General features: G+C 49.9%; 1 protein-coding gene across 1 annotated transcript in view; it reads left to right on the plus strand.

The window, feature by feature from the left end:
* The first annotated feature begins 965 nt into the window (after positions 1–965).
* The window catches only part of LOC147660700 (uncharacterized), a 348,598-nt gene continuing 321,581 nt past the window's right edge, over positions 966–27,982 (plus strand). The window contains exon 1 of the mRNA XM_086951528.1: positions 966–1,090. The gene's annotated coding sequence lies outside the window, so the exon portion shown is untranslated. The remainder of the gene's footprint in view (positions 1,091–27,982) is intronic.

Consider the following 27,982-nt stretch of genomic DNA (forward strand, 5'->3'; position numbering starts at 1 on the left):
ACTCACACTCACTCTCAATCATCGTCACTCAACAACTAACAACATCACTCACCCTCAACGCCTCACCCTCAACACCTCACCCTCACTCACTCACGCTCAATGCCTCACCCTCAAACATTCAACATCACTTACCCACCCTCAACGCCTCACCATCACTCACTCACCCTCAACCCCTGACCCTCACTCGCCCTCACCCTCAACCCCTCACCCTCAACCCCTCACCCCCTCACCCTCAACCCCTCACCCTCAACACCTCACCCTCACTCACCCTCAACTCCTCAACCTCACTCACTCACCCTCAACCCCTCACCCTCACTCACTCACACTCACTCACCCTCAACCCCTCACCCTCAACACCTCACCCTCAACCCCTCACCCTAAACCCCTCACCCTCAACACCTCACCCTTAACACCTCACCCTCAACCCCTCACCCTCAACACCTCACCCTCACTCACTCTCACTCACTCTCACTCACCCTCACTCACCCTCACTCACCCTCACTCACCCTCAACCCCTCACTCACCCTCACTCATCCTCACTCACCCTCAACTCCTCACCCTCACCCACCCTCAACCCCTCACCCTAACTCACACTCACCCTCACCCTCACTCACTCTCACTCACCCTCAACCCCTCACTCACCCTCAACACCTCACTCACCCTCAACCCCTCACTCACCCTCAACTCCTCACTCACCCTCAATCACCCTCACCCTCACTCACCCTCAACACCTCACCCTCACACAGTACAATAGGTCTCGGAGGATTTTTAGTTAGAGCTTTTACTATTGTTTATGGCTTTTTTGATTTGTAATTCTTTAGCATTGGCTACAGGAAACAAAAATGCTAAAGATTTACAACAACAAAAACCATAAACAATTCTAAAAGCACTAACTCTAATGCTGCGAGACCTATTGCATTTCCAATGCTTGTTGCTTGTAGGAATCGGGAGGCGGGAGACTAGCCTTCAAATCGGTAGTCTCACGCCTGAATCGGGAGGGTTGGCCTGTCTGTAACAACATTCTTAAGTTTCGGTTTCGTTTCACTTTTCAACAGGAAGAAGCTGCAATCGGTTCGGGGAAAACCTGATGGTAAGTTATGGTGAAAAGTATAGTGTTTGTTCATCCAGTATTTCGTGGTGCAGTTTGGCGGAAGGCTGTGACATGTTAGAAACAGGTACCGGAGACGGCGTTTTAAACTTGAAGGCTTTGTTAACCCTCTGTAAGACGCCGAGTTGAAAATGGCACTTGTAGAGAGACGGGTCTATTTGGGAACGATTTGAACAACCTTTTTCTAATTTTACACAAACCGTTTCACCATTTTATGCTTTAATAAAACAACAAGCACCATTCCTGAACAGTTAGTTTCGACATCGAGGTGCCTTTGGAGGAAAAACGCGCCTCCGGTGTTTTGACGCCATGATGGGCGAGGCGAGGGAGAAAAAAGCTAGGGTGCCTGCTCTCCCGAAAGAAATGGATATTCACAAATCTTTCAGTTTTAGACTTTATAGAACTGGTACTCAAAGTAATTATATTTTGCGCCAACCCTGCATTCACTCCTGCAGCTATGTGGTTGCGTACCCAGATCTGCGGGGATGGAATTAATTCAGAGAGCTTTCATAAGGTAAACCAGTACATTCCTCTCCGATTATTTTAACTTGCATTTATTTTTCATGAGAGGCGTACGTTACATTTTGTACGTATTTACCTTATGAAAGGTAAACAAAATATTGCACAATGTTTTTTAGCAAAGTCACTGGCCCCGCCTCACCCTTCCCTACTTTTGTTATGCACTTCAACCAATGGCTGGCTGGGTTATCACACGTCAGAAACACGTGGCAGTTTCTAGGTGGTTATACCACAGCCACGCCCCCTCCAAATCCGCCTCCTCTGCAGAAGTCTCTAGTTTCCAAGGTCCGACTAGTTCACTTTGTGTGTTTGCTTTGCTTTCTGGCATTTGTGGTGCCCAAATAACAAAAATAGAACAATCAAACTTAGAACGTAGATAAAAAAAAAACCTGGACGGGCTAAGTTACGCGTGGACTGGTAAGAAGCTTGAAAGTTCAGTTTTTTGCAGGAGATTCTCTCAATCTTTATTATCAAGCTTAAGGTGCAGGTGCAACCAGGGTCGGATTGGGATCACAATTTGGCCCGGGCACTGACGAAAAAGTGGCCCACATTAAGGGGGCGTGGCCTACATTAAGGGGGCGTGGCCTACATTTAAGGGGCGTGGCCTATATTCGAGGGGCATGCCCTTTCATGAAACACCATTTGGTTACTCTTTGAGGTCTAATTTGTAGACAAATATTTAGTAAATTAAGCCTTTTAAAGCTTACAGAGCAAGTAACATTGGTAAAGACTAGGAGCACTGCAGTTCAGATAACTGAATACTTACTTGCAGTCTTAACGCCCTGCACAATGTCGTTGGATACTCTTTCCTAACCAGCTATGTCCTAGACTCTAATCATCACATAAACCAGAAATCTAGTACAAAGTCAAGGAGAAAGGGTAAGACTGGAATCTCTGGTAATAGAACATGTAATAACAAAAGTAAGAATTCACAAACAAGGAAAAGGCAGTCTGGGGTGTAAAGAATGCTGAAAAAATGTATCTGTACAATCTAGTCATACATTTATTTCACAGTCAGCAGGTGATGTCTATATACAAAAAACACAGTTTTATTCATATCTGTTGCTGCCTTAAAGTCTGGGCCATGGGGAGTGAAATAAAACAATTGCCTAGGGTCACATGATCTGATTAAGATACGAAACCAGTATTAATGCCAAGTTGTTGGTATCACATTGTGCAATTCAGAAACTAGATGTATATGCCTCACTTCCCTTACACTCACCTTACCCCCAACTGCAACTCATCTGGTATCAACATAGCTCTTGGTCATAACTCAGACCAGATGTTGTTGCTCCTGGCAAAATGTTTGTGAGCACCTATGTTCAGGCCTATATCATAATGTAATACAATCTGGAATAATGCTGCAAAATCATTCCTTGGGTAAATTGTGTACATTAAATTGCAACAACATTTGACGTGGAATTCTGTGTGCAACCTGCCTATTTCTCACATTTTTAGTGGTAAGGGTGATTTGGTTGTTGTTTTGTGAGCTAGCACACAATATCACAATAAACCATACGGGCATTGTGTTTGCAATTGTAGCTTTAGTTATGTTTACTTATGCCATTCTTTCAGCAACAATGAAAACCAATGGGATGTTCTGAGGATTTTCACCATTCCATTGGAGGAAATCTAATAATTTCCTCCTTATATAGAAGAAGCAATACACACACTCTGTTCTCTGAATCATGGTACAAGAGACCTGCAAACAACTAGTGCTATTGGTTTTAAATATTCCAACCGTGTAACAATCCCTCACAATTTTTCGCATGTCCTCCATGTGTAAGACACATTATGTAGCACCAACTCTGAAGCACGTTCTGGGGCCCACATGCATGATAACAAAACACAACCAACCAGAAAAAGTTGTGCAATACCCTAAAAACTAATCCCACCATGGTCCCTTTAAATACCCCTGCACCCCATAATCATAACCCATCCTAACCCTAAAAATACACCCTGCACCCTAAAACCCAAGCCTATCCCTGAACCCTAAAAATACCCCTTTACCCCAAACCCCAAACCTATCCCTGAACCCTAAAAATACCCCTGTACCTCAAAACCCAAACCTATCCCTGAATCCCAAAAATACCCCTGTACCTCAAAACCTAAACCTATCCCTGAATCCCAAAAATACCCCTGTACCCCCAAACCTATCCCTGAACCCTACAAATACCCTGTACCCCAAAACCCAAACCTATCCCTGAACCCTAAAAATACCCCTGTACCCCAAAACCCAAACCTATCCCTGAACCCTAAAAATACCCCTGTACCCCAAAACCCAAACCTATCCCTCCACCCTAAAAATACCCCTGTACCCCAAAACCAAAACCTAGTCCTGAAACCTAAAAATACCCCAGTACCCCAAAACTATCCCTGAACCCTTAAAATACCCAATCACCCTAAAACATATACCTCAGAACCCCAAAACATATACCCTATATACCCATACTTACCTTATCCTAACATATACAAAAAAACATGCTTTTATCATTCATGCATTTACGAGTTTCGTTGTAAATGTATGCGTGGTAAAAGCTGTTCTTGCGCAGGACACAGGCCCAAGGTGACAATGGCCTACATGCTGAGCAACTAAAAAAACAGCAAGGCCCCTTTCTGTCACAAAATTATTCAAGAACTTCAGTGCAGGAGCACCTGAAAAGAAGGGAAGCACCTGCTATTACTAACCTACTTAGCTCAAGAGCACATGAACAGCAGTATGGCCCCTGCAATTAGTAAATTAATCAGCCCTCCCCAGCCCTTTAGGCCCCAGGGCAATGTCTTGGCAGGGGAGCACAATGGTAGACAGGGGAAGGCTGAGGTGAAGATGGTGGGAGTTCAAAACATCACCTAGCCCCCACAGCCAGACCCATTCTTCCTCGCCCACTGTGCCCTGAATCTGAGGGGCTGTGGGCGAGGTGTTAAGATTAACACCGTTTCTCGGCTGCGTGAGCCCCAGGGGGGCCGAGGTGGAAATGGCTCAAGGCCTGAGCAACACCTGGCCCCCAGGGAGGCCGATTTTCGCAGACAATCACCGCTCCCCAGCCCACCCTTGGCGTGATTGCTTTTCAGGGGCAGGGGGTGAAGTGAGGCCACAGCTAATAATCACTGCATGGCACACAGTGAAGCGCTTTCATTTCTGTCTCTGTTTCCGTGCGCTCTGTGGGCCGTTTTTTTTTCTCCCCTTCCCAAGTTCACAGAGAGCAGATAGCAGAGAGCACTCTCTGTGAACTGAAAAAGGGGAGAAAAAAACCGGCCCACAGAGGGCACTGAGACAACGGCCCTTCGGCCGTTTCCCGAATGCCCGCCTTGCCAATCCGACCCTGGGTGCAACCAACCATTAAGAGGACGTGTAACTCCCTGACATCCAACAAAAAAAGCATTTCGGAACGATTGTCATCGCGACTCAGCGCTCTAACATTAGAGCTAATGCAGCACTTTAAATCGGAAGGGTACATCGCCAGTTACAGATGCTAGAGCATGGGTCCTCACAAACTTTCTCTCGGGGGGCCAAATTTACAGTGTGGTTTGTTTTCGAGGGCCGCACCGGTGGGGGCAGGGTCAGTGGGGGAGGGGGCGGGGCTAGGTCAAAAAAATTGAGGTTGATCACAGGTTCCTGCAGCGGACGCTTTCGTCCACTGAGCCACCAGACTCGACAGACACACATCTCTGTCTCTCTCGTTCTTTTTCTTTCTCTGTCTCACTCCCTCTCTTTCCCTCTCCATCCCTCTCTCTCCCTCTCCGTCTCCCTCTGACGCACTCACTCTGACTGTCTTACTCCCGCTCACTCCCTCTGTCTCACTCATTCTGTCTCCCTCACTCTGTTTCCCTCTTCCTCACTTTGTCTCCCTCTCTCTCCTTCCCTCTCCCTCACTCTGAGGTCTCTCACTCTGAGGTCTCCCACTCTGAGGTCTCCCTCCCTCACTCTGTCTCTCCCCCTTTCTCTGTCTCCCTATCCCTTTCTTCCTCTTCCTCTCTTTCCCTCCCTCCCTCTCCCTCTGTTTCCCTCCCCCACCTCCCTCTGTCTCCCTCTCTTTCCCTCGGTCTCCCTCTCCTTCCCTCCCTCTGTCTCTCTCTCCCTCCCTTTCTCCTCTCCCTCCCTCCCTCTGTCTCCCTCCGTCTCCCCCTCCCTCTGTCTCCTTCTCCCTCCCTTTCCTTCCAGCCTGTCTCCCTCCCTCCCTCGCTCTCCCTACCTTTCCCTCCCTCGCTCTCCATCTGTATCCCTCCCTTTCACTCCCTCCCTCTCCCTCCCTGCCTCCTTCCCTGTCTCCCTCCCTCTACCTCCCTCCCTCGCCCGCCCTCTGTCTACCTGGGACTAGGTATACATCAGAAATATTGCTAGAAAATGTAAGTGACATTCATCTTACCACTTCTGCTTCCAGCAGTATCTTGTGGGTGAAGGAAGACCGCACTGCTGATGCCCATGATAATACATATCAACATTTGGGAACATGATAGTGGAAGCCTTTGAAAAGGAATCGTTGCAATTTAATATCCCACGACTAACGAAGTAAGCAGAAGAAATTTAGCAACGCATAAATGGGTAAAGAACAGTTAGCCTGAATTGTTTTTTCAAGCATGTGTAGTTTTCCGTGAGGAAAGTATGCACTGGTGCTGCTGGTTTTGCGCGTCAAGGAAGCTTGCACTGTGTGTCCTCGTTCCCTTTTCTGCTACCTATTTTGGAAGCTTGCACTGTGTGTTCTCGTTCCCTTTTCTGTTTCCTATTTTGCTGTCTGCGCTATCCCCAATGTGCACCTTGCACATTTCCTTTGAAAAGTGTCAATAATTTTTGCCTCCTGTGAAACTGCTTTGCTGAAGCATCAGGAACATGTAAGCCACTCTTACACTGAAATTAAATTATTTTACTTTCTGTACAACTGAGAGATGTCCACCAAGCATTATTTAAATGCAAACTTCTCTTACACTCAAGATACAAAACCGGCGACGGCTGAGACAGCTTCCAGGCACACACACACACAGCCGCACCGGAGCACTTCACAGGTCTTTCAAAGACCATTCGAATGTTATTGAGGCTTTGTTCACCTCCGAGCGCCCCTGCAGCCCCACTCTGACTATGCGGGGAATCGCCCGGCCCCCAGATAGCAGCAGATCCTCTGAAGTCTGAGTTGCGCTGCCGCAGGGGTGAGTGCTGACATTCTTTAAAATAAAACACAGATGTCTCAAGGTCCGTGGGCCGCCAGGGGAGGCTTGCCGGGCCGCTGGCGGCCCGCAGGCCGTACTATGAGTACAAAGCGATACAAAAGGGGATGATGGACGGAGCGTTTGAGCAAATCAAACACTCACCCCCAGTCAACTGATCTGGGTTTAATCCATCACCATTCTTTAGCTCACTCAGCCACCCCAGTTCAGAAATGGCCATATGCAAATCAGTCTGACCCTGTGCCTCATGGGAACAGTCCAGCCCGAACTGCTAAGCCATGTCTTCCCTGGACCGAAAACAAGCATCCTAGGACCGGTTTCGGATTCATAATCCTCATCAGCCAGGCAATCTTGAATCCAGTGGCCAAGTGAGCAAGGGACTCACGTCTGAGCAGGGTATGCTCAGACGTGAGTCCCTTGCTCACTTTGCCACTTTGCCACTGGATTCAAGCAAGCCGGGCTGAAGACGGCTGAAATGCCAGAAACCGGTCCTCGGAATCTTGTTTCCGGTCCAGGGAAGGCATGGCTTGGCAGTTCGGGCTGGACTGTTCCCATGAGGCACAGGGTCAGACTGATTTGTATATGGCCATGTCTGAACTGGGGTGGCAGAGTGGGCTAAAGAACGGTGATGGATTAAACCCAGATCTGTTGACTGGGTGTGAGTGTTTGATTGGTTCAGGTGCTCCGTCCATCACCACCCCCTTTTGTACCGCTCCGTTCTATGAGTACCCCTGTGCTAGAGGAAGCTCCTGCTGACTAGCCCAAAAGCTGCTTTGAGCGCCCGGTTGACGTTCCTCCATCTTGTTTTACATACTCCTTCATTCGTCACGTGGTCTGATCGCGCTTACTGCATGATTCAGTGGCAGGAACAAATTAAGCCTGATGCAGAGCGCTTCGTAGAACCTTCAGCTCGTGTTTGAATCTTAATAAAGTAATCCAGAGACTCTTGTTGTCTTCTGCAGAGATCGTTGTGAAACCCACAAGCCAAAAAACTCACATCCTCGTGAATGGTTCATTATTTATGGGCCTGCTGCAAGCAATTAAATGTAACTAGCAAGACGGAAGTGTGAATCTTTGAAGAACGTATGTATTATTACAGGGTTTTTCTCCCAACACTACAAACGTACTCAGACGTTAATAGTTGTGATGTCGATGATGCAGCAAAGGTGGGCGAGCCAACAAATTGAGCATCGTTGAGCCCGTGCAGGAGCCGAACCCTGAAACTATTTGTGAAGTTCCTGCCTCCTGTAATAACCACAGGAGGCTGGAGGGTTAATTGGAAGTATTATTTTATTATATATAAATATCGTTCTCACAGAGAGCACCGATCGTGCTGCTTCCTGCTCGGGCTCCCGACTTTCTCCCGTCTCGCGCGCCACCTAAAATGGCCACCGCTCACACTACATCATCACGTAGCGTGAGCACTAGACTGCAACTCTACATATCTCCCCCTTTTACACCACACAACAAAGTGGCAATATCCCCCTCAAGTGGCAAGCTCTGTGTCCTTACTTTTCTTCCCCCAGTTCAAAGTCTCGGTACCTGGAAGGCCTCACAATCACTCTGCCCCCCCTTGTTCGTCTTACCGGGGTGGAGGCCACTTCTCTTTCCTTGTTTGCGGAGGCCCCCTTCTCTTTATCTTCTTGGGCACCCAGGCTCTCTCTGCGGGGGGTCTCTCTCTCCTCTCGGGGTTGTGACTCAGCCCTCGGACTTTCACTGCCTCTTTGGTCTGGTTCCATTTCTGTCATCTCCATGCCTCCTTCTTCTTCCTGGTTCACTCTGTCATTCTCTATTAACCTCCTGCCCGTCACCACCGGCTCCCGCTCTTCAGGAAGCCATCGTAAGATCTTATTTCACCTGGCCATGCGATCCTGGGACCAAACATTAAAATTGATACTTGTATAGCGCACTGCTCACCCGCAAGGGTCTCAAGGTGCTTGTACGAATACCACTGTGGAACCCATCCTGGCTTTCCCTGTGAGGCGTCCACTCCTGGGCACCCCGAAGGTGGAGGCCAGGCATCCTTAGCATTGTGGGGGCTGTTGTGGAGATTAAGCAAGCTATTGCCCAGAGTTGCAGAATGGAACTTCATGATTGGAATAGGCACCGAGGCGAGAATTATCAGGTCCCTGGAATTTTGAGCCCAAGACCCGCCGGGGCAGGGAATTGGTCCCGGGCTAGACCTCTGCATCAGGGTCTGCCGCTCTAATCATTGAGCCACACATTCCCATCACTGAGCAGCGCTGCTCGATCGTATACCTCCTTTACTTGCAAGGGTCGGCTGTATTTGCTGTCACCTTTTCTCTGTAACACTGCCAACTTGACCCTGACCCATTCTCCATTCTCCAGTGATGTTTCCTTCACGTTCTTCCTCTTATTGTAATGTTCCGTATAGATTGTTTGAGCTCTCTCCAGATTATGCTGCACTACGACAGGGGACCACTTACTGGTCACTGTCTTCTCCTTCCACGCCACGTTATCTTTCGTGAAGGGATCTCTACCCCTTAGGATTTGGAAGGGGCGTGCTCGTCGGGGTGATGTGGTATGCCCAGATCATATTTAAGACCTCCTTTTCCCAGTCCTTTCCCATCATAATGGCAGCCTGGATGGACCCCATCAGCACTCTGTTAAAGCGCTCCACCTGTCCATTGCCAGCCGGATGATATATGTACGTATGTTTGGATATGATTCCGTTCCTCTCCATATATTTAAGCCATTTCTCTGAGGTAAACTGGCGACTATTATCACTTAATATTGATTTGGGAATCCCTTCCCTGAGGAAGGTCGCAGTGAGGAACTTGAGTATCGTCTGTCAGGCTCCGCCTCTATCTCTTCGGAGCTGTGCTGCAAGACCTCTACCTTCCCTCGAAGAACCACCCCAACGTCTGAAGTATGCACAGACCATAAAGGCAATTCCCCCAGGGAAGGAAAGGAAGGGAACAGCGGGGAGGGAGATCTGAAACGACAAACGAACAAACCATTAGAAGAAATTCCCCCCATACCCACTGACTCTAACGCCCCTCTTCTATGAATACAAATCAGTTACGTAACCTTTCCTTTCTACCTGAGGGGGGAACATGTTAGGGATTAAATGCGAGGAGAGGAGACTTGAGGTAATACCAGGGATTCTGTTTCGCTGTAGAGAAGACAAAGGGAACCAGTATGAAACCCTAATGTGATTAAAGACCACGAAGCTCATTCACACACATTCATGCATACCATCTCAGAACTGCTCACCTAACAGCACAGGACCCCTTACTTATGGTACCCCTCTCTCGGTTCTCCTGCATGTAAAATAAAGCAAAACAGGGTTGTGGAAACAAACAGAAAAATCAGCAAACAATGTTAATCACTCCTTAACGCTGTTTACTTTGTAAATTGTCACCGTGTCTCAGTGTCTCTTATGCACTTGTTGCTACTGCCTGCAACTCTGACCATGAGTAAGGTAGCAATCCGTCTTGCAACCTTACATCGCACTTCAACAAAGCAATGTTTTCCCCCGAGCCTTGAGTCCTTTCTCTCTCAGCCGAGAGAGAGCTTGTGAAGTTCCATACACACACGCTACCTGCGTGTCTTTTACTTGGACAATATCGCAAAAGTTCTGAGAAGTCCTTTCCAACACGCTGCTTGCGTGTTCAATACAAAGCAAGCTTCTCCCCCACAACAATGAGGGAAGCGAAGCTCCGAAACCAGCTTACCGCTACCATATGATGCTTGAAACGAAGACTCCGTGTTCAGCTGAATAATCGGTGCCGCCGCTGGTCTCCGAGGCAGTTTTGTTTCCGGGTGAGCACCTGACTCTGCGTCTCCTGTGCGCCGCGTATTTCGGCATGCCGGGAAGTGTAGTTCTACCGCCGGCTGCCTCGGGACTTCGTGTGTTTACAGATTCTGCGCCTCGGAGGTGGGTACAGAGGGAAGGGGGGTTTGAGATCTGACAGTACATCCCCCTTCCAAAAGGTCCCGAACCTACACAGGCTTGTCCGGGTAAGCTTCATGGAACCTTGCCACCAGCCGAGGGGCATGAACCGCCTCAGCAGGCTCCCATGAGTTTTCCTCCGGACCGTAACCCTTCCAGGATAACAAGTAGTGCAAGCGCCCTCTCACCCTCCTGGAGTCCAGAACCCTCTGTACTTCATACTCCCTGTCCTGCTGCACCCAAATAGGCATGGGCACCCGACGACGGGGGCATAGAGATGGCTTCAACAGGGAGACATGAAACACCGGATGAATCCGGAGATGTGCTGGCAGGCGCAATTGTACCGCCACAGGATTGACGTGTTTCACAACCCTGTAGGGTCCTATGAATTTAGGATTGAACACGCTATGCTTTCTAAACCGGATGTGTTTCGTGGACAACCATACCAAATCACCACATTTATACACAGGGCTCGGCCTACGGTGTTTATCGGCTTGCTTTTTGTATTTAGTCTTTGCCTGAACCAGGTTCTTGCGAGCAGCAAGTAAGACCTTGCGTAAGTGCAATAATCTTTCCTTCACATCCGGTAGTTTACTGCACGTGCTGGGTAGCAGCAAGGGAGTGAATCTGGGGTGATGCCCATATGTGCAAAAGAAGGGTGTATGTTGCGTGGATGAATGCAGAGTGTTGTTGTAGGCGATCTCCGCTACCCACAACCAATCCACCCAAGCATCCGAGTTGTCCCGTACATAACAACACAAATACTGCTTAAGTGTTTGGTTTAACCTCTCTGTCTGCCCATCAGTTTGCGGATGAAAACTGGTGGACAGAGAGGATGCGATTTGCAGTTCTGCACACCAGGTCTTCCAGAAACGGGCCGTAAATTGGGCCCCTCTGTCGGACACTATATCTCGAGGGAGACCGTGTAGCCTTACAATGTGAACCAAAAGAAGGTGAGCCAACTGACCAGCTGTAGGGACCTGCTTACATGCCACGAAGTGACCCATCTTCGTAAGGTAGTCCACGACAACGATGATGGCTGTGTTTCCGATCCTTGGGGAGGCCGATCATGAAGTCCACTGAAAACCGCTCCCAAGGCTGTTCTGGCGTGGGCAGCGGCTGTAGTAATCCCTGCGGCTATTGTCTGTCGGATTTCATTTGTGCACACGTCATACACTCGCTCACCCATTGTCGAACATCAGGACGCACTGAAGGCCACCAAAACTGTCTCATCACCTTCTCCAATGTCTTTACGTATCCCATGTGTCCCGCACAAGGGGTGTCATGACACCATGAGTATGCTAGTTTTCTCCGAGGTTTCGTTGGAACTAATACTTGATTTCCTCTCATGAGCACTCCATGTTTCAGTCTCCATTCAGGGTGATGGCGAATCCATGTCTTCCATACACACGTCTGTACTCCTTTACTCACTCCTGTGAGAAAGGCCTGAGTTTAAGTCGCACCAACCACTTGAGCAGGAGTGATGATCGCTCGATCAGGGGTGAAGGTATGCATATTGGGTTGTTCTTGGCGTGTTAATGCGTCCGCTTTCTTGTTGCTTGAACCAGGTCGAAAAGTAACCATAAACCTATATTCTTCAAAAAACAACATCCAATGCAGTTGACGTGGTGAAAGATGTCTTGCGTCCCGCATGAACTGCAGATTCCGATGATCTGCATATACTGTAACCATCTGCCTTGCACCCAGCAACCAATGTCTCCACTCCAAGAAGGCATCCCTAATGGCCAACAGTTCTTTTTCGGCGATGGTATAATTACATTCAGCCACACTCAATTTCCGAGACATAAAAGCGATAGGGTGCAATACTCCAGTGGTTTCTTTCCGTTGGGAAAGAACTGCGCCAATTGCGTATTCCGAGGCGTCCGCCTCGACAATAAATGGTAAATCAGGGTTGGCATGAATCAAAATCGGTGCAGAGGAGAAGGAGATTTTTAACTGTTCGAACGACTGTTGCTCCTCCTGGTCCCAAACAAAGGGAACATCCTTCCTTGTAAGGCGGGTCAACGGGGTCCCAGTTTAGAAAAGTTTTGGCTGAATCTCCTATAGAAATTCGCGAACCCCAGCAGACACTGAATATCCTTAACGGTACAGGGCCGTGGCCGGTCCGTGATAGCCTTGACTTTTCTCTCTGCCATCACTTGTCCCGAGGGGGTGAGCATCACCCCTAGAAATTCCACGGTGGACACATGGAACTCACATTTCGTGATTTTACAGTATAAATGGTGAGACAGCAGGGCTCTCAATACCTGCTTTACATGTTCTTCGTGTTCTTCCATGGAATTTGAATAAATCAGGATGTCATCAATGTATACAACAACATGACGGTCCAGGTAGTCTCGTAATACTTCGTTTAAGAAGAATTGAAATGCCGCCGGGGCATTGCATAATCCAAAGGGCATTACGAGGTACTCATAGAGCCCATACCGCGTTTTAAATGCTGTTTTCCACTCGTCCCCATGTCGAATTCGGACGAGATGATATGCCCCTCTCAAGTCTAACTTTGTGTACACAGTGGCTGATCGCACTTGCTCCAACAGGACCGGTATCAAGGGTAACGGGTATTGATTTTTTACCGTGATGGCATTCAATGCTCTGTAGTCGATACAGCATCTTTTCTCGCCATTCGCTTTCGGAATAAAAAACAGTGGCGAAGCTGCTGGGGACCTAGAAGGCCTGATGAATCCAAGGGCCAAATATTTATCCAGATAGGCTCGTAGAACCTCTTTTTCTGGTAGGGTAAGGGCGTATATCCTGCTATTGGGCACCACAGAACCGGGAATAAGGTCAATCCGGCAGTCATATGAACGATGGGGAGGGAGCTTTTCAGCCTTCACGTCGCTGAACCCCTCCTCATATGCCTTATAACAAGAAGGAAGAGATACTTCTTTTTCTGCTGCAGTAGCAACATGTAGCACCAAAGCCAATGCCCCTGAGGGGTTGAGCCTTTCTTGACTACAATGTCCTTTACAGAATGCGGATTGAAAGAACACCACGCCGGAGTTCCATTGGATTTGTGGTTCATGCTTCTTCAACCACGGAAGACCCAAGATGATGCCATATTGAGGCGCCTCTATGATATTAAAGGATATTTCCTCATGATGCATTCCTTGATAGGACAAAACATAGTTCGGAGTATGATACCGTATGGGTCCCGCTTTCAGCTCTTTGCCGTCTACGGCATAAACCGTTTCTGGATGTTCTTTTGTAATCAACAACACCCCGAGGCGCTCTGCTTCCGAAAAATCCATAAAACACCCAGTAGCACCTGAGTCGACCATGGCTCTGATAATTCTTTTCTTAGATGCAATCACGATAGACATGTGCAGAAACAGATGTGTTTGTTCTGAGTTTGTTTCTGGGGTGATAGAAGGGATGGTTATTCTGCTTGACGGTTCCCCTCCGCTCACCTTCAAGCTTTGTAGTTTTCCTGCTCTGTGGTAGTAGTTCCTGCTGCTACTGGTCCGCCTCTGCCTCTGCCAGGTTTGAGTTTCACCGGATATTCTCTCAGGAAATGTCCTTTTTTCCCACAGTATAGGCAAAGACCCTGTTTCCGACGATAGTTCTTCTCACTAAGTGTTAATGATGCACAAACTGCTCCTATATCCATCGCTTCTGGTGTTGAGGCCGTTTTGTCTCCGTGCCCCGAATGTTCGTAAGGTAACACTGTTTTTTCTTTAGTCTTGTGATCCCCCTTTCGCTCTTTCAGCCTGTGATCCAGGCGTAACGTAAGTTCTATGAGCGCGGAGCAGGTTCGAGGCTGAGGGTCAATTTGAGCCAAAACATCTTTAAGGTCGTCATTCAGGCCTTGATAAAAAAGGGCGGATTGTTTGTTTTCAGGCCACTCCGTTTCGGCCACCAAACGGCGGAAGTTGTTCAGATATGTCACCAGATCCGAACCGCCTTGTTTTAACTTAAGCAGGTCCCTATCAGCCGAAAAAGTCTCAGCCCTCCTATCAAAGGTTTTCTCAAAAGCCTCACGAAAGTCATCCCATGCGTATAGTAACGGGTCATCCCTCCGTACAATAGGGACTGCCCGTTGGGCGGCCTCACCCCCTAAATGTGATATCAAAAACGCGACTCTCGCCTGATTTGTGGCAAACATCTTCGGTTTGCACATAAAGTGTAACAACACCTGTGTAATGAATACGTGTACTTTGCTGTTGTCCCCGTAAAAGCGTTCCTGTGGGGCTAAGGGAATTTGAGCTGGCATTTCCACTGTAACTGTGGTTGATGGAACTTGACTCCCCCCTCCCATAGCCTGAGGTGATGGGGTTCTGTCCAGTCTAGCTTTTAATTGGGCGTTTTCAGCTCTGGCAGCTGCCACCTCTCTATTGGATGCTGCAAGTTCGGCTTGAACCTGCGCCAGTGCAGCCATAACATCATCTAACGTTGTCATGGCGTCTTCCAACACAGCAGAGAAGAGAGAAACTGCTTGGGCCGATTATTCTGTCAGGCTCCGCCTCTATCTCTTCGGAGCTGTGCTGCAAGACCTCTACCTTCCCTCGAAGAACCTCCCCAACATCTGAAGTATGCACAGACCATAAAGGCAATTCCCCCAGGGAAGGAAAGGAAGGGAACAGCGGGGAGGGAGATCTGAAACGACAAACGAACAAACCATTAGAAGAAATTCCCCACCATACCCACTGACTCTAACGCTCCTCTTCTATGAATACAAATCAGTTACGTAACCTTTCCTTCCTACCTGAGGGGGGAATATGTTAGGGATTAAATGCGAGGAGAGGAGACTTGAGGTAATACCAGGGATTCTGTTTCGCTGTAGAGAAGACAAAGGGAACCAGTATGAAACCCTAATGTGATTAAAGACCACGAAGCTCATTCACACACATTCATGCATACCGTCTCAGAACTGCTCACCTAACAGCACAGGACCCCTTACTTATGCTAGCCCTCTCTCGGTTCTCCTGCATGTAAAATAAAGCAAAACAGGGTTGTGGAAACAAACAGAACAAGCATTAGAAATGCAATAGGTCTCGCAGCATTAGAGTTAGTGCTTTTAGAATTGTTAATGGGTTTTTTTGTAAATCTTTAGCATGAGGTTGAGGGTGAGTGAGGGTGAGGGTGAGTGTGAGGGTGGGTGAGGGTGGGTGTGAGGGTGAGTGAGGGTGGGTGAGTGTGAGTGAGGGTGAGTGAGGGTGAGTGAGGGTGGGTGAGTGTGAGTGGGGGTGAGTGTGGGTGAGTGTGGGTGAGGGTGAGGGATTGAGGGTGAGGGGTTGAGGGTGAGTGAGGGTGAGGGGTTGAGGGTGAGTGAGGGTGAGGGGTTGAGGGTGAGTGAGGGTGAGGGGTTGAGGGTGAGTGAGGGTGAGGGGTTGAGGGTGAGTGAGGGTGAGGGGTTGAGGGTGAGTGAGGGTGAGTGGGGGTGAGTGAGGGTGAAGGTGAGTGAGGGTGAGTGTGGGTGAGTGTGGGTGAGTGTGGGTGAGGGATTGAGGGTGAGGGGTTGAGGGTGAGGGGTTGAGGGTGAGGGGTTGAGGGTGAGGGGTTGAGGGTGGGTGAGGGGTTGAGGGTGAGTGAGGGTGAGGGTGAGTGAGGGTGAGGGGTTGAGGGTGAGGGGTTGAGGGTGAGTGGGGGTGAGTGAGGGTGAGGGGTTGAGGGTGAGTGAGGGTGAGGGGTTGAGGGTGAGTGAGGATGAGGGGTTGAGGGTGGGTGAGGGTGAGTGAGGGTGAGGGTGAGTGAAGGTGGGTGAGGGGTTGAGGGTGATTGAGGGTGAGGCGTTGAGGGTGAGTGAGGGTGAGGGGTTGAGGGTGAGTGAAGGTGAGGGTGAGGGTGAGTGAGGGTGAGGGGTTGAGGGTGAGTGAGGGTGAGTGAGGGTGAGGGGTTGAGGGTGAGTGAGGATGAGTGAGAGTGAGGGTGAGTGAGGGGTTGAGGGTGAGGGGTTGAGGGTGAGTGAGGGTGAGGGGGTGAGGGTGAGGTGTTGAGGGTGAGTGAGGGTGAGTGAGGGTGAGGATGAGGGGTTGAGGGTGAGTGAGGGTGAGGGTAGGTGAGGGGTTGAGGGTGAGTGAGGGTGAGTGTGGGTGAGGGTGAGTGTGGGTGAGGGTGAGTGAGGGTGAGGGTGAGTGAGGGTGAGTGAGGGTGAGTGAGGGTGAGGGATTGAGGGTGAGGGGTTGAGGGTGGGTGAGGGGTTGAGGGTGAGTGAGGGTGAGGGGTTGAGGGTGAGGGGGTAGGTATTTTGGGATGCGAGGTGACACCGCCACGAGACCTTGTCATAAATGCATAACACTGTTCACAAAGGAAGCAGCTGCTCTGCCCCATCTACCCTCCCTCCTCAGTTTGTTAGCACGCCATCAGCATCCACATATCTGAACAGACAGCTCCCTATCCAGAGGGCATTAGGCAGTTATATAAGTTATCATGTTATTAAAGCCCGCGTGGCCTCAGATGGCAGTAGCAACAAGACGGACGGACGGAAGAGAGGGGAGGGGGGAGGAGAAATGCGACACGGAGGGAAGGGGAGGGGGCGGAGCGGGTTAAATTATACAAACAAAAAACAAGCCTTTCACCGTAACACGGCGGGCAGGGGAGGTGGCGGGCAGGGGAGGGGGCGGAGAGGGGAGAGGTGCGACACGGCAGGCAGGCAGGGGAGGAGAGTAGAAGGAGGAGGGGGGAGGAGCTGTATGTGTGAGTGCTCCCGAACAGGACAGGAGGCTTGTAGGAGTCTGAGGGAGCATGTAGACAGCACAGGGCCGAAAGGAGACGTGCATGTATGTGTTTTTAAGAGCAGTAAGTGTCAAATGAAACAAGCAGCATGTGCATGCCGGTAGGGGCAGGTAAGGAGAAAAGGGCAGAGGGTTTGCGTCTGGTGTGCGCGCGCACATGAAGGGGTAGGTGCAGGCAGGCAGGCCTGTGAGTGTGAGGTGCAACATTTATTACCACCACTACCTTCTTGTGTTTTTTTATCTTTGACGTAAGCCCTGCCATTTTCATCCTGCTACTAACAACTGGGAGTATAGCACCAAAGCATATGATTTGCTAGCAAAGATGTGGTTCATTGTCCTTGGAAAAATGTAAATGTGCTCTCATCCTAAATTCAAGGCCAGATAGCTGGATACATGCAGTTCTTAACCAACATCCAAAGGTCGCTACCTCTAAATTGGGATGCCACGGATTCTGACACTTAAATATGCTTGGGAAACATATATGTAAAATGCAGATTCCGTCATCCAAAAATATGAAGTTATTTACTCCAGACACACCTCCTTGTTAAACATCGAAAATACCCATAGCTATTTGCCATCATGCCCTAGGACAGTGAGTGTGGCCGGACAGTGGCAGGACAGCAGGGTGCCGCTGCCTGAGAGGAAGCTACCGAAAGGCCGAGATCGGAGGCACCGCAAATGCGGTTACGGCCTGAAAGGTGAACAGCAGGATGATGTAGGCGATCACAGAGGGGGGTCTGCATGGTGAAAGCAGCGGAAGAGACAATCGAGGCTCTTGCAGAGAAACGGGCCTGGAGCAGAGCTTCTCGAATACTGGAAAGACAGAGAGACGTGCGGGGGCCTGACCCTGTGACAGTGTGGAAGTGAACCGCGGGGGCCCAGAAACCCGAGTCAGACCCCCTGGATTCCTGAAAAAGTAGAGACACTGCAGGCAGCCGCAGAAACCACCAAGAACCCGCGGATCAAAGCCCGGACAGTGCGTGCGGAGGCCCAAACAGGCTGGCAGTGAAGGGAGGGACGCTGGCAGATACAACCAGCAACGAGCAGAGGAAAAAAAGGAAAAGGCGATCTGACCCAGCGAACGGGGAAGTATGTACAAATGGCGTGAGGCCTGAACCAGTGAGGAGTGTAGCGGTCCCGTAGACGGAAACAGCGAGGTTGTGACAGGACTGGGGCGTTCTCCTTCTGCAGCCTTACCCTTGGACATCTAAAGCAGACACCACGGGGTGAATGGAGTAAGGAGCCGCTGCCCTCACTGAGACAGGCCGGCCCTGGGAGCTATAAGCGCCTCCCTCCCCCACAACAGAAGCTGACCAGTACAATCTCGGAGGACAGAACCGGGTGAGCACGAGACAGGGTAAGACTGTCCTGTTCAGTGAGACACTGAGGGGCCAAAAGAAGGTGGAAGGGTTGGACGAGCACAATCAGGGGGGAAAAACAGAGGGCGAAGGGGGCGAGGCTTGGGACCCTAGAGCCACCACAAGATGGTGTGCAGGAGAAGTAGTAGCACATGGAGGGGGGAGGAGAAATGCGACAGGGGAAATGCGAGACGGCGGGAAGGGGAGGGGGCGGAGCGGGTACAATAAACAAGACGGAGGGAAGAGAGGGGAGGGGGGAGGAGAAGTGCGACAGGGGAAATGCGAGACGGCGGGAAGGGGAGGGGGCGGAGCGGGTCTGTGCAGGGGAAGCTGCCTCGGGCTGGGGGTGCTAGGAGAGGAGGAGGGGGGAGGAGAGTAGGGGAGGCACGGCCTAGCGGCCGTGCAATCAAGTAGTGAGGGGGCGGAGCTGGGGGAGGCTGTGGAAGAGAGTAGGCAAGGCGACACGGCGGGAGGGGGCGGAGCGGGTAAACAAAGACGGACATGCACGCGCCCGTGACTTTTAAGGTCAATGCGCATGCGCATAAGCTTAATGCGCATGCGCATTGACCTTAAAAGTCACGGGCACTGCAAGGAATCGCCACGATTCCTTGCAAGTTAGATAAAGAGTCGATGAGCCCCTATAGTCTCGCTTGCTCGATGCGCATGCGCATCGACAGGCGAGACCTAAAAATCAGCAAACAATGTTAATCACTCCTTAACGCTGTTTACTTTGTACATTGTCACCGTGTCTCAGTGTCTCTTATGCACTTGTTGCTACTGCCTGCAACTCTGACCATGAGTAAGGTAGCAATCCGTCTTGCAACCTTACATCGCACTTCAACAAAGCAATGTTTTCCCCCGAGCCTTGAGTCCTTTCTCTCTCAGCCGAGAGAGAGCTCGTGAAGTTCCATACACACACGCTACCTGCGTGTCTTTTACTTGGACAATATCGCAAAAGTTCTGAGAAGTCCTTTCCAACACGCTGCTTGCGTGTTCAATACAAAACAAGCTTCTCCCCCACAACAATGAAGGAAGCAAAGCTCCCAAACCAGCTTACTGCTACCATATGATGCTCGAAATGAAGACTCCGTGCTCAGCTGAATAATCGGCGCCGCCGCTGGTCTCCGAGGCTGTTTTGTTTCCGGGTGAGCACCTGACTCTGCGTCTCCTGTGCGCCGCGTATTTCGGCATGCCGGGAAGTGTAGTTCTACCGCCGGCTGCCTCGGGACTTCGTGTGTTTACAGATTCTGCGCCTCGGAGGTGGGTACAGAGGGGAAAGGGGGGTTCGAGATCTGACATCGTCTCTGTGTCCATTTCCTCTTGGATGTGCACCTCCGGCCATTTCGAGTATCTGTCCACCACCGCACATACATATTTTGGGGTTCCTTGGTCGTCCAAAATGGGTCCTAATATGTCTATAGAAAGCTCCTCCACGGGTTGGGGAGTTTTCCTAGGGCTGGCCTCAACGGCAACATTGTCTTGTCTGCTCGTTGGCATTGGTCACACTCTCGCACATGTCTCTCTGTTTGTATGTCCATGCCTGGCCACCAATAACCCTGCTTGGCCCTCATCTTGGTTTTCACGATACCCAGATGCCCTTCATGTAGTATCGTCAACAACAGAGGTATTAAAACCGCAGGAGGTACCACTTTGTCTCCTCTGTACAGGAAGGTTCCATTATCATCTACTGACAATTCTTCTTGTACTTCATAAAATTTCCTGAGGGTTGTCCTTATATGTCTTTTTTCAGGCCACCCGCCAACTATGTGTTCCTTCACTTCTTGGATGTCCTTGTCCTCCTCGAACGCTTCCTTCCATTCTAGGTTGCTGATTACTCTCTCCGGGTCTTCCATCAAAGCCACCATCTCTTCACTCGCTTCCTTTCCTTCCCCTACTTCCTCCATCGCAGCAGCTCTGCTAAGGTAGTCAGCTACCTTATTCTTGCTTCCTGGGATGTACTCCACATCATATCGGTATTCTAGTAACTTCAGGGTCATCTTGGCTATCCTGGGGGTGGCACGTGCATGTCCGCTGGACGTGAGTACTTTTACCAGTGATTTGTGGTCAGTCTTCAAATGGAATTCCGTGCCCCACAAGAACTGACAGAATTTTCCCATGGCTCATATCACTGTCAACATCTCCTTCTCTATGACGCTGAACTTCTTTTCTGTATCTGACAGGGCTCTGGATACAAAGCTCAGTGTTTCCAATGTACCATTCTTCCTTTCTTGCATCAGGACTGCTCCCAGTCCCCTTTCACTGGCATCAGTCGTCAGCACCGTTCGTCCTTGTGGGTCGTACTCTTGCAAGGGTATGGCTTGGTTAGCGTCCTTGATTCCCTCAAACTCCTTTTGTGTTTCATCGGTCCATTCAAATCTCGTCTTTTCTCTTGTGAGTTTTCTCATATGATGTGTCTTGGTGGCAAAGTGTTGTATTAATTTGCTGTAATACTCAGCCATTCCTAGAAACGTTCTAACTTCTTCCTTGCTGGAGGGAGGCGGGGCTTCACAGATGGCTTCACGTTGTCCCTTTTGGGTGTGATCCCTTGCTCTCCTATTTTATGTCACAGATAGGTGACTGAAGCCATCCCTAGCCGGCAGTTCTCCCATTCTGCTGTCAGGCACTTTTCTTCCAGCACATTTAACACCTTGGTTAATTTCGCGTCTTGGTCTCTCCTGTCTTTTCCCTTCACCAGGATGTCGTCCTGGAAGTACTGGACTCCTTCCATGTCTTTGAAAAGACGGTGCATGAGTTTCTGGAAGACGGCTGCTGCCGAGGCGAGTCCAAATGGCATCCTGCAGAATTGATAACACCCGAATGGCGTTATGAACGATGCTTTCCGGGTGTAGTGCTATTTGGTGATATGCTGACGTCAGATCGATTGTGGAATACCATCTTACTCCCTTTGTCTTGGCCAACATTTCCTCAATGCAGGGTAATGGGAACTTTTCCACCACGATACACTTGTTCAGTTCTCTCAGGTCCACACACAACCTGACCTTGCCATTGGGCTTCATTACCACTACCAGGGGCGCCAGCCACTCTGCGCAATTTATGGGCTCGATTACCCCGTTCTTCTGCAGCCCCCTCAATTCCTGTTGCACAGCTTCTTTCACTGCAATGGGGACGTTTCGTACTTTATGCGCTACAGGTATGGCTTTGTCCTTAAGTACTATTCTGTGCGTGAACTTTTCCAGCTTCCCTATTTTCCCGCCAAACACCATGGGGAACTCCTTCTTCAATGTTTCTTCATCTGGCCATTGTTCCAGCGCCGTCAGCAGCACTTGTATGTCTCCACCTGGATCTAGTTTTATGCCCAGGTTTCCTTGATCCATCCAGCCTAGGACCGACGGGCCCTTTTCCGCAACGTACATTTTGCATTCCGCACTTCGTCCACTGAATTAAAATTTCAACGCCCAGTACCCTACCATCGGTATTCGTTCTCCTGTATACGAGACCGGTCTGATGTGTGGGGGTTCTAATCGTGGCCCCAAGTGGGGTTTGAACTTTTCGTCCCATACTGTTCTTTGGACAATTGTGTAGGGTGACCCTGAGTCTACCACAATGCTTATCTGTACTCCTCCAATTAACATGTCGTACTTTGGTTTGTTCGATCTTCGGCCATCCACAGCCAGTACTTGATCCTCTATACACAGTACTGTGTTTTCTTCCTCTTGTCCTCTCTCCTCTATATCTTATTGTTCTTGATCCACATACTTTACTCTGTTGCGGCCCGCCTTCCGACAACACTCCTTTTCATTGTGCCCTATTATGCCGCAGTACATGCATTTCGCTCTGAACGCTGGACACCTCTTGTCGTAGACCTCGTGGTTTTGGCTGCCACATCAATAGCACGAGTTTCTGGCTCCTCTGGTTGGCTTCCCTTGCTGCGCCGGTTTCCCTAGCCATTTGTTGGGTCCTCTGTTGCTTGTCGCCGCACCTTTATTACTTCCCGTAGGTTCTTCCTCATCGATCTTGTTCACCATGGGTTTCACCACTGGTTCCCTCTTGGCTGCATCCGCACATCTCTTCGATAGTTCAGCCTTTTTACTAGCGTGATCACTTCCTTTAGCGTGGCATCTCCACTCGCCCACAACTTGTCTTGTTCTGTCTTGTTAGTGGTGTGCATCACTATCTGGTCCTTAATGAATTCGTCGTGTAGCACGCCAACTTGCACGTCGTCGCCAACTTCTTCAACGCCGCCACATACTCGTCGATAGACTCTCCAATCTCTTGTTTCCGCTGCTGGAAATTGTATCGATCTACGGACGTGCATACTGCTGGCCTGTAGTGCTCATTAAATTCCTCTATTGCATGCGCAAATACGTTGTCATCTGCGGCTTGTCGGGGCTTGGGTACCAGGTTCTGAAACACCCTGATTCCTTCTGGTCCCAGGTTGTGTAGTAATATTCTCTTTTTCCTCTTACTTGTGAATGCCTCTTCATTCACGTCTTCCAGGGCTTCTATGTAGTTGAGGATATACTCTCTCCAGTCTTCCCATTTCATCAGGGGCTCTCTCGGTTTTGGAAGGAATGGGATTGGGGTTGTCATTGAAGACGCTTGCGCACTCATCTCTTCGCGCTTTTTCTGCGCTGTCTCCTGGCTCTAGGGACTTCCTGGCGCACTACTCTCCTCCCCAGGCTCTGGTTGGAATTGGGGACTCTCCGCACCTCCTACTCCACTTCTCCGTGACTCCGCCAGGGCCCCTGTCCAGATCGGGGCTCTCCCTTATGGTGGTTCCCCGTCCTGTGCACTCCTTGTTGGTTGGGAGGTTGTGGATGCCTGTCTTCCTGCTGTCCTGCGTCCCTTCCTTCGCTCTCCTGCGTCCCTTCCTTCGCTCTCACGTGTGGGTACTGGGGGCTGTTCCTCCCTCTGTGTCCGTGAGTGTCTGCCCTCGTACCTGGTCCTGCCGGTCTGCACCCGGTTCCTGTGTGTCTCCGGTCGCATCTGCCGGGCTCTCTGTGATCTCCTGCTCCCTCTCACGTGGGTCAGACATGTCCTTCAGCAATGATCCTGCCTCTCTGCCCATGCACTCTGTTCCTGGTCCTTTCCTGTTGTAGGTCCCAGCCTTCGTCGCCACTGTGAAGTTCCTGCCTCCTGTAATAACCACAGTAGGCTGGAGGGTTAATTGGAAGTATTATTTTATTATATATAAATATCGCTCTCACAGAGAGCGCCGAGCGTGCTGCTTCCTGCTCAGGCTCCCGACTTTCTCCTGTCTCACGCGCCACCTAAAATGGCCGCCGCTCATGCTACGTCATCACGTAGTGTGAGCACTAGACTGCAACTCTAAACTATTTGCTATGCAAAAAAACAAAGCACGCAAAATCTAATAAATTCGATTCAGAATTAAACTGGCATTGGCAAAGGCAACAGGTCTTGCCTATGTATGAGCTATTGGCTGTTCCAATGTATTTTAGCCATGTTATACACCGACGTGGTTGCTGTTCAGCAGGACTAAAAGTTAGTGTCCTAGAAAAGAGTGCATAACTGCCAAGGCCGGACTGGCCGTGGTGGGCACCCGGCGATTTCCCGGTAGGCCGGAAGGGTGGGTGCCATGTCATGCGGGCCGATTTTACAGCAGTTCTGCAATACCGCCCCCCTTTAACAAACGCAGCATGGACCCGTCTGACTCAATTACCAGGGCTGGTTTATGATTCCAGTTCAGCCCTGAAAGCTGCCAAGGTTTAGGAATATATGTATGATATTTTCATAATTTCAGTGTAATTATAAGTGACATTTGGACGACTATGACTGACACTTCCCACAAGCAAAATCAAGCAATGAAGTCGAGGGAAACATATAAGTAGAACAAACTACACCCATTTTAGCAACGAGAAACTTTAAGGAGTTCTTAAAAGTGCTGACAAAGGAAGGACACTTACCTAGTACCCTTATAACTTGATCGTACCGTAAAGCACATGTGTAACCATGAGAGCTGCCCAGACCTCTCAGGCTGTTACCTACCCCAGCCTCCATGTTATTTACACAAACCCAGAGCTGCATTTTGAAGCACAGGTGCTAGTAGTGACACTTACTGTGCTCCAGCATCTGTCCGGGTTAGGTCCGCGTGTCAACAGAATTGACAGTCACATACGCACAGGCTGACTAAGTGAAGATGTATTGTATAAAATGGAAACATTTAGCTGAGGCTTGTCCAGTCCATGCATGAGAATGGAAGCTCATGTTGTGCATTAGTTTAACATTAGTGACAGTAGTAACATGCAGGACGGATCCTGTGAGTGCAATAGCAGCAAGCGCAGTACAGATATAAGGCATAGGTGCCAGTAACATGCAGAACAACAGAAGCAAGTCAGCTATGGAATGCTCAGTCTTCATATTAAAAAAGAGCTCGGGGTTTTAAAGCTCCAGTGGCAGAGATGTACATGATAAGATCAGTCTGTGTGTGATGGCAGCAGTACAGGCAAATCAGTGACTGTAATGTGACTGACAGCAGATGAGACCGAGTAAAACTGTAGCAATGAGACCCCACGTATGACAATTGAAGCACACTCATAAAAGGCGGTAGTTATGTACGACACAATAGAACTAGTTCTGTAACCCATACATAATACCACCAACCCACAGCCCTGAGGCTGTAACCTACCCCAGGCTCCACATTATTTACACAACCCCAGAGCTCAGGATTGAAGCACATGTAACACTTACTGTGCTCTAGCAGTGGTCGGGCCCACGGGTCGTCAGACTTGAGAGTTACATATGCACCGGCTAAGTCAGTGAAGACAGGGCCGACGCTAGGCATGGGCAGCGTGGGTGGCTGCACAGGGCCTCGCACTCAGCCCACCAGCATGGGGCCACGCACTGGTGATGTCTCCTGTTGTTTCCCTGGCGATCTATTACAAAGAAAGGTGTCGCCTGCAATTAGGGTCCATTGGAGGGGGCCCCCTCCCTGGGCCTCTCATGGATGGTGTCAGGAGGCATAGGGGAAAGAGACAGAGACGATCCCTCAATTGCAAGGAGACCATTCACAGACACTGTGGGGGGGCCCATTGTCCAGCATTTTGGCGCCCCCACAGTTTTAACTTTTAGACCACAATCAATTCTCACACCTATGAAGGTGTGAGAAATGCTTGTGGAGTAAAAGTTAAAACTGTGGGGGTGCCAAAATGCTGGACAATGGGGCCCCCACAGTGTCTGTGAAGGGTCTCCTTGCAAGGGGCCACTTATGTAAATTAGAGGGGGCCTCGCACGTGCCCTTTCAGCCCAGGGCCTCGCAAATCCTAGAACCGGCCCTGAGTGAAGAAACATGCGGAGCCTGCAGCTGCACTGCTGGTCTGACGGCCGCCATAACAACTCCCAGCCCTGCACAGGCTCTGCCATGGTCCGCAACAAGTAGAGTCGTCTCCTCCTCGCCGGCTGGCTGCGCCCCGGCACATGCATTCTGAAACTATGCCTGGCTGCTGAGCTCAGTGTTGTGACTTCACCGCAGCAGGCTGCCTGTGTGGCATGACCTCTCCGGCATCGTTCTGGATCAGGCCTATGGGTTGACAGACTTTAGCTTCACATACAGCACAGGCTGTCTCTTAAGAAAAGAGCAAGGGGTGGGCCGGGTACGTGCTCACCGCTGACAAACTTCAAGTATGTCAGTGCGAGTCAGTGGACAGAGTCTGTCCTCTCCTGGCTGCCTCTCTCGGCAGTAGCCATTGACCATTTTCAAGACTGACTCACTCTCTCATGTGTGGCACAGTGAAACTGAATGCATTGCCTCAGCAGTAAATATTGCTACATTGTCCAGCTTGCCTAAGCCAGCCCAGTCATGAGCCAGCCACCCTCAAGTCTGCCGCAAACAGTGCAGCCGGTTTTCTCACTGTTTTTAACAGTGCTTGGCTCCGGCTTCACAATAGTGACGCTATAAATGTGTGACTGTGCATTTCAATGGAGTGATGCGGATCACCGCAGTGAAATGCAGTAGTCTAACACCTGATGCATGGTACTTGGCAGGTCTGAGTGGAGTGGAATGTCGTAGAGTTGAATGGTGAAGAGAGTAGTAGAGTAGAGTGGAGTGGAGTGGCATAGTGTTGTGTATTGCAATGGCATAGAGTGGAGTGGCGTAGAGAGAGTAGAGTGGACAGGTGTAAAATGTGTGTATGTATGTGTCTTGTAAAGCGCACTGCTGCCCTGAGACGTTGTGGCGCTGTAGACCGCTGTGGAACCCGTCCTGGCTATCCCTGTGAGATGGTCCCTACTGGGTATCTCCAAGGTGAAACCAGGCATCCCCGGCGAATGTGGGGGGCCGTTGTAGAGATGAGGCAAGCTAATGCCCAGAGTTGCCGAGTGTGATCCCTGGTTAGAGTAGGCACAGAGGCGAGAATTATCGAGTCTGCTGACCCCGGTCCACGACCCTGCCGCTTCGGGATTTGAACCCTGGTCCCGGGCCGTTCTCTGCTTCCGGGTCTGCCGCCACTAACCAGTGAGCCACACCACTCCACCCCAGTGAGCCACACCACTCCACTGGATGCATTGGGATAGAATTCAGCAGCATTCAATGCAGCATCTTGTAATGCAGTGGCATAGCTTAGAGTGTTGCATAGTAGAGTGCATTGACATAGAGTGGAGCAGTGCAGAATGGAGCGTTACAGAGTAGAGTTTAGTGGCGTAGAGTGCAGTGATGCAGAGTCAGAGTAGAGTGGCATATATAGACTGCAGTGGCATCGAGTGGTGCAGAGCAGAGTGGCGTAGAGTGGTACAGAGTAGAGTATAGTGCTGTTAGTACAGTGGCATAGAGTGCAGTGTAGTAAAGTGGAGGGCTGCAGAGTGCTGTGATGTAAAGTGGAGTGATAGTGTAGAGTGGAGTAAAGTGCATTGGAATAGAATGAAGTAGTACAGAGTAGAGTATGGTAAAGTTAAGTGGCGTAGAGTGCAGTGTTGCAGAGTAGAGTGTCGTAGATTGTAGTGGAGTAGAGTATAATGGCATAGAATAGAGTGGCATAGAGTGCAGTGGCGTTGGGTACAGTGGTGCAGAGTAAAGTGCAGTGGCGAACAGTGAAGTGGTGTAGAATAGAGTGGTCTTGTGTAGAGTTCATTAGTGCAGAGTCTTGCAGAGTAGTGGCATAGAGCGCAGCGGCAAATAATTCAGTGACATTCAATGCAGTATCATAGAATGCAGTGTTGCAGAATTACGCTAAAGTTGTAACTGATACAAAGTGCTCTTTCCTACCCACAAGTGCCACAGTGTCACAATGCACCAGCGATGAATGTGAAGGACAAG

Source organism: Lissotriton vulgaris, unplaced genomic scaffold (assembly GCF_964263255.1).
Source record: "Lissotriton vulgaris unplaced genomic scaffold, aLisVul1.2 SCAFFOLD_712, whole genome shotgun sequence".
Taxonomy (NCBI): Eukaryota; Metazoa; Chordata; class Amphibia; order Caudata; family Salamandridae; genus Lissotriton; species Lissotriton vulgaris.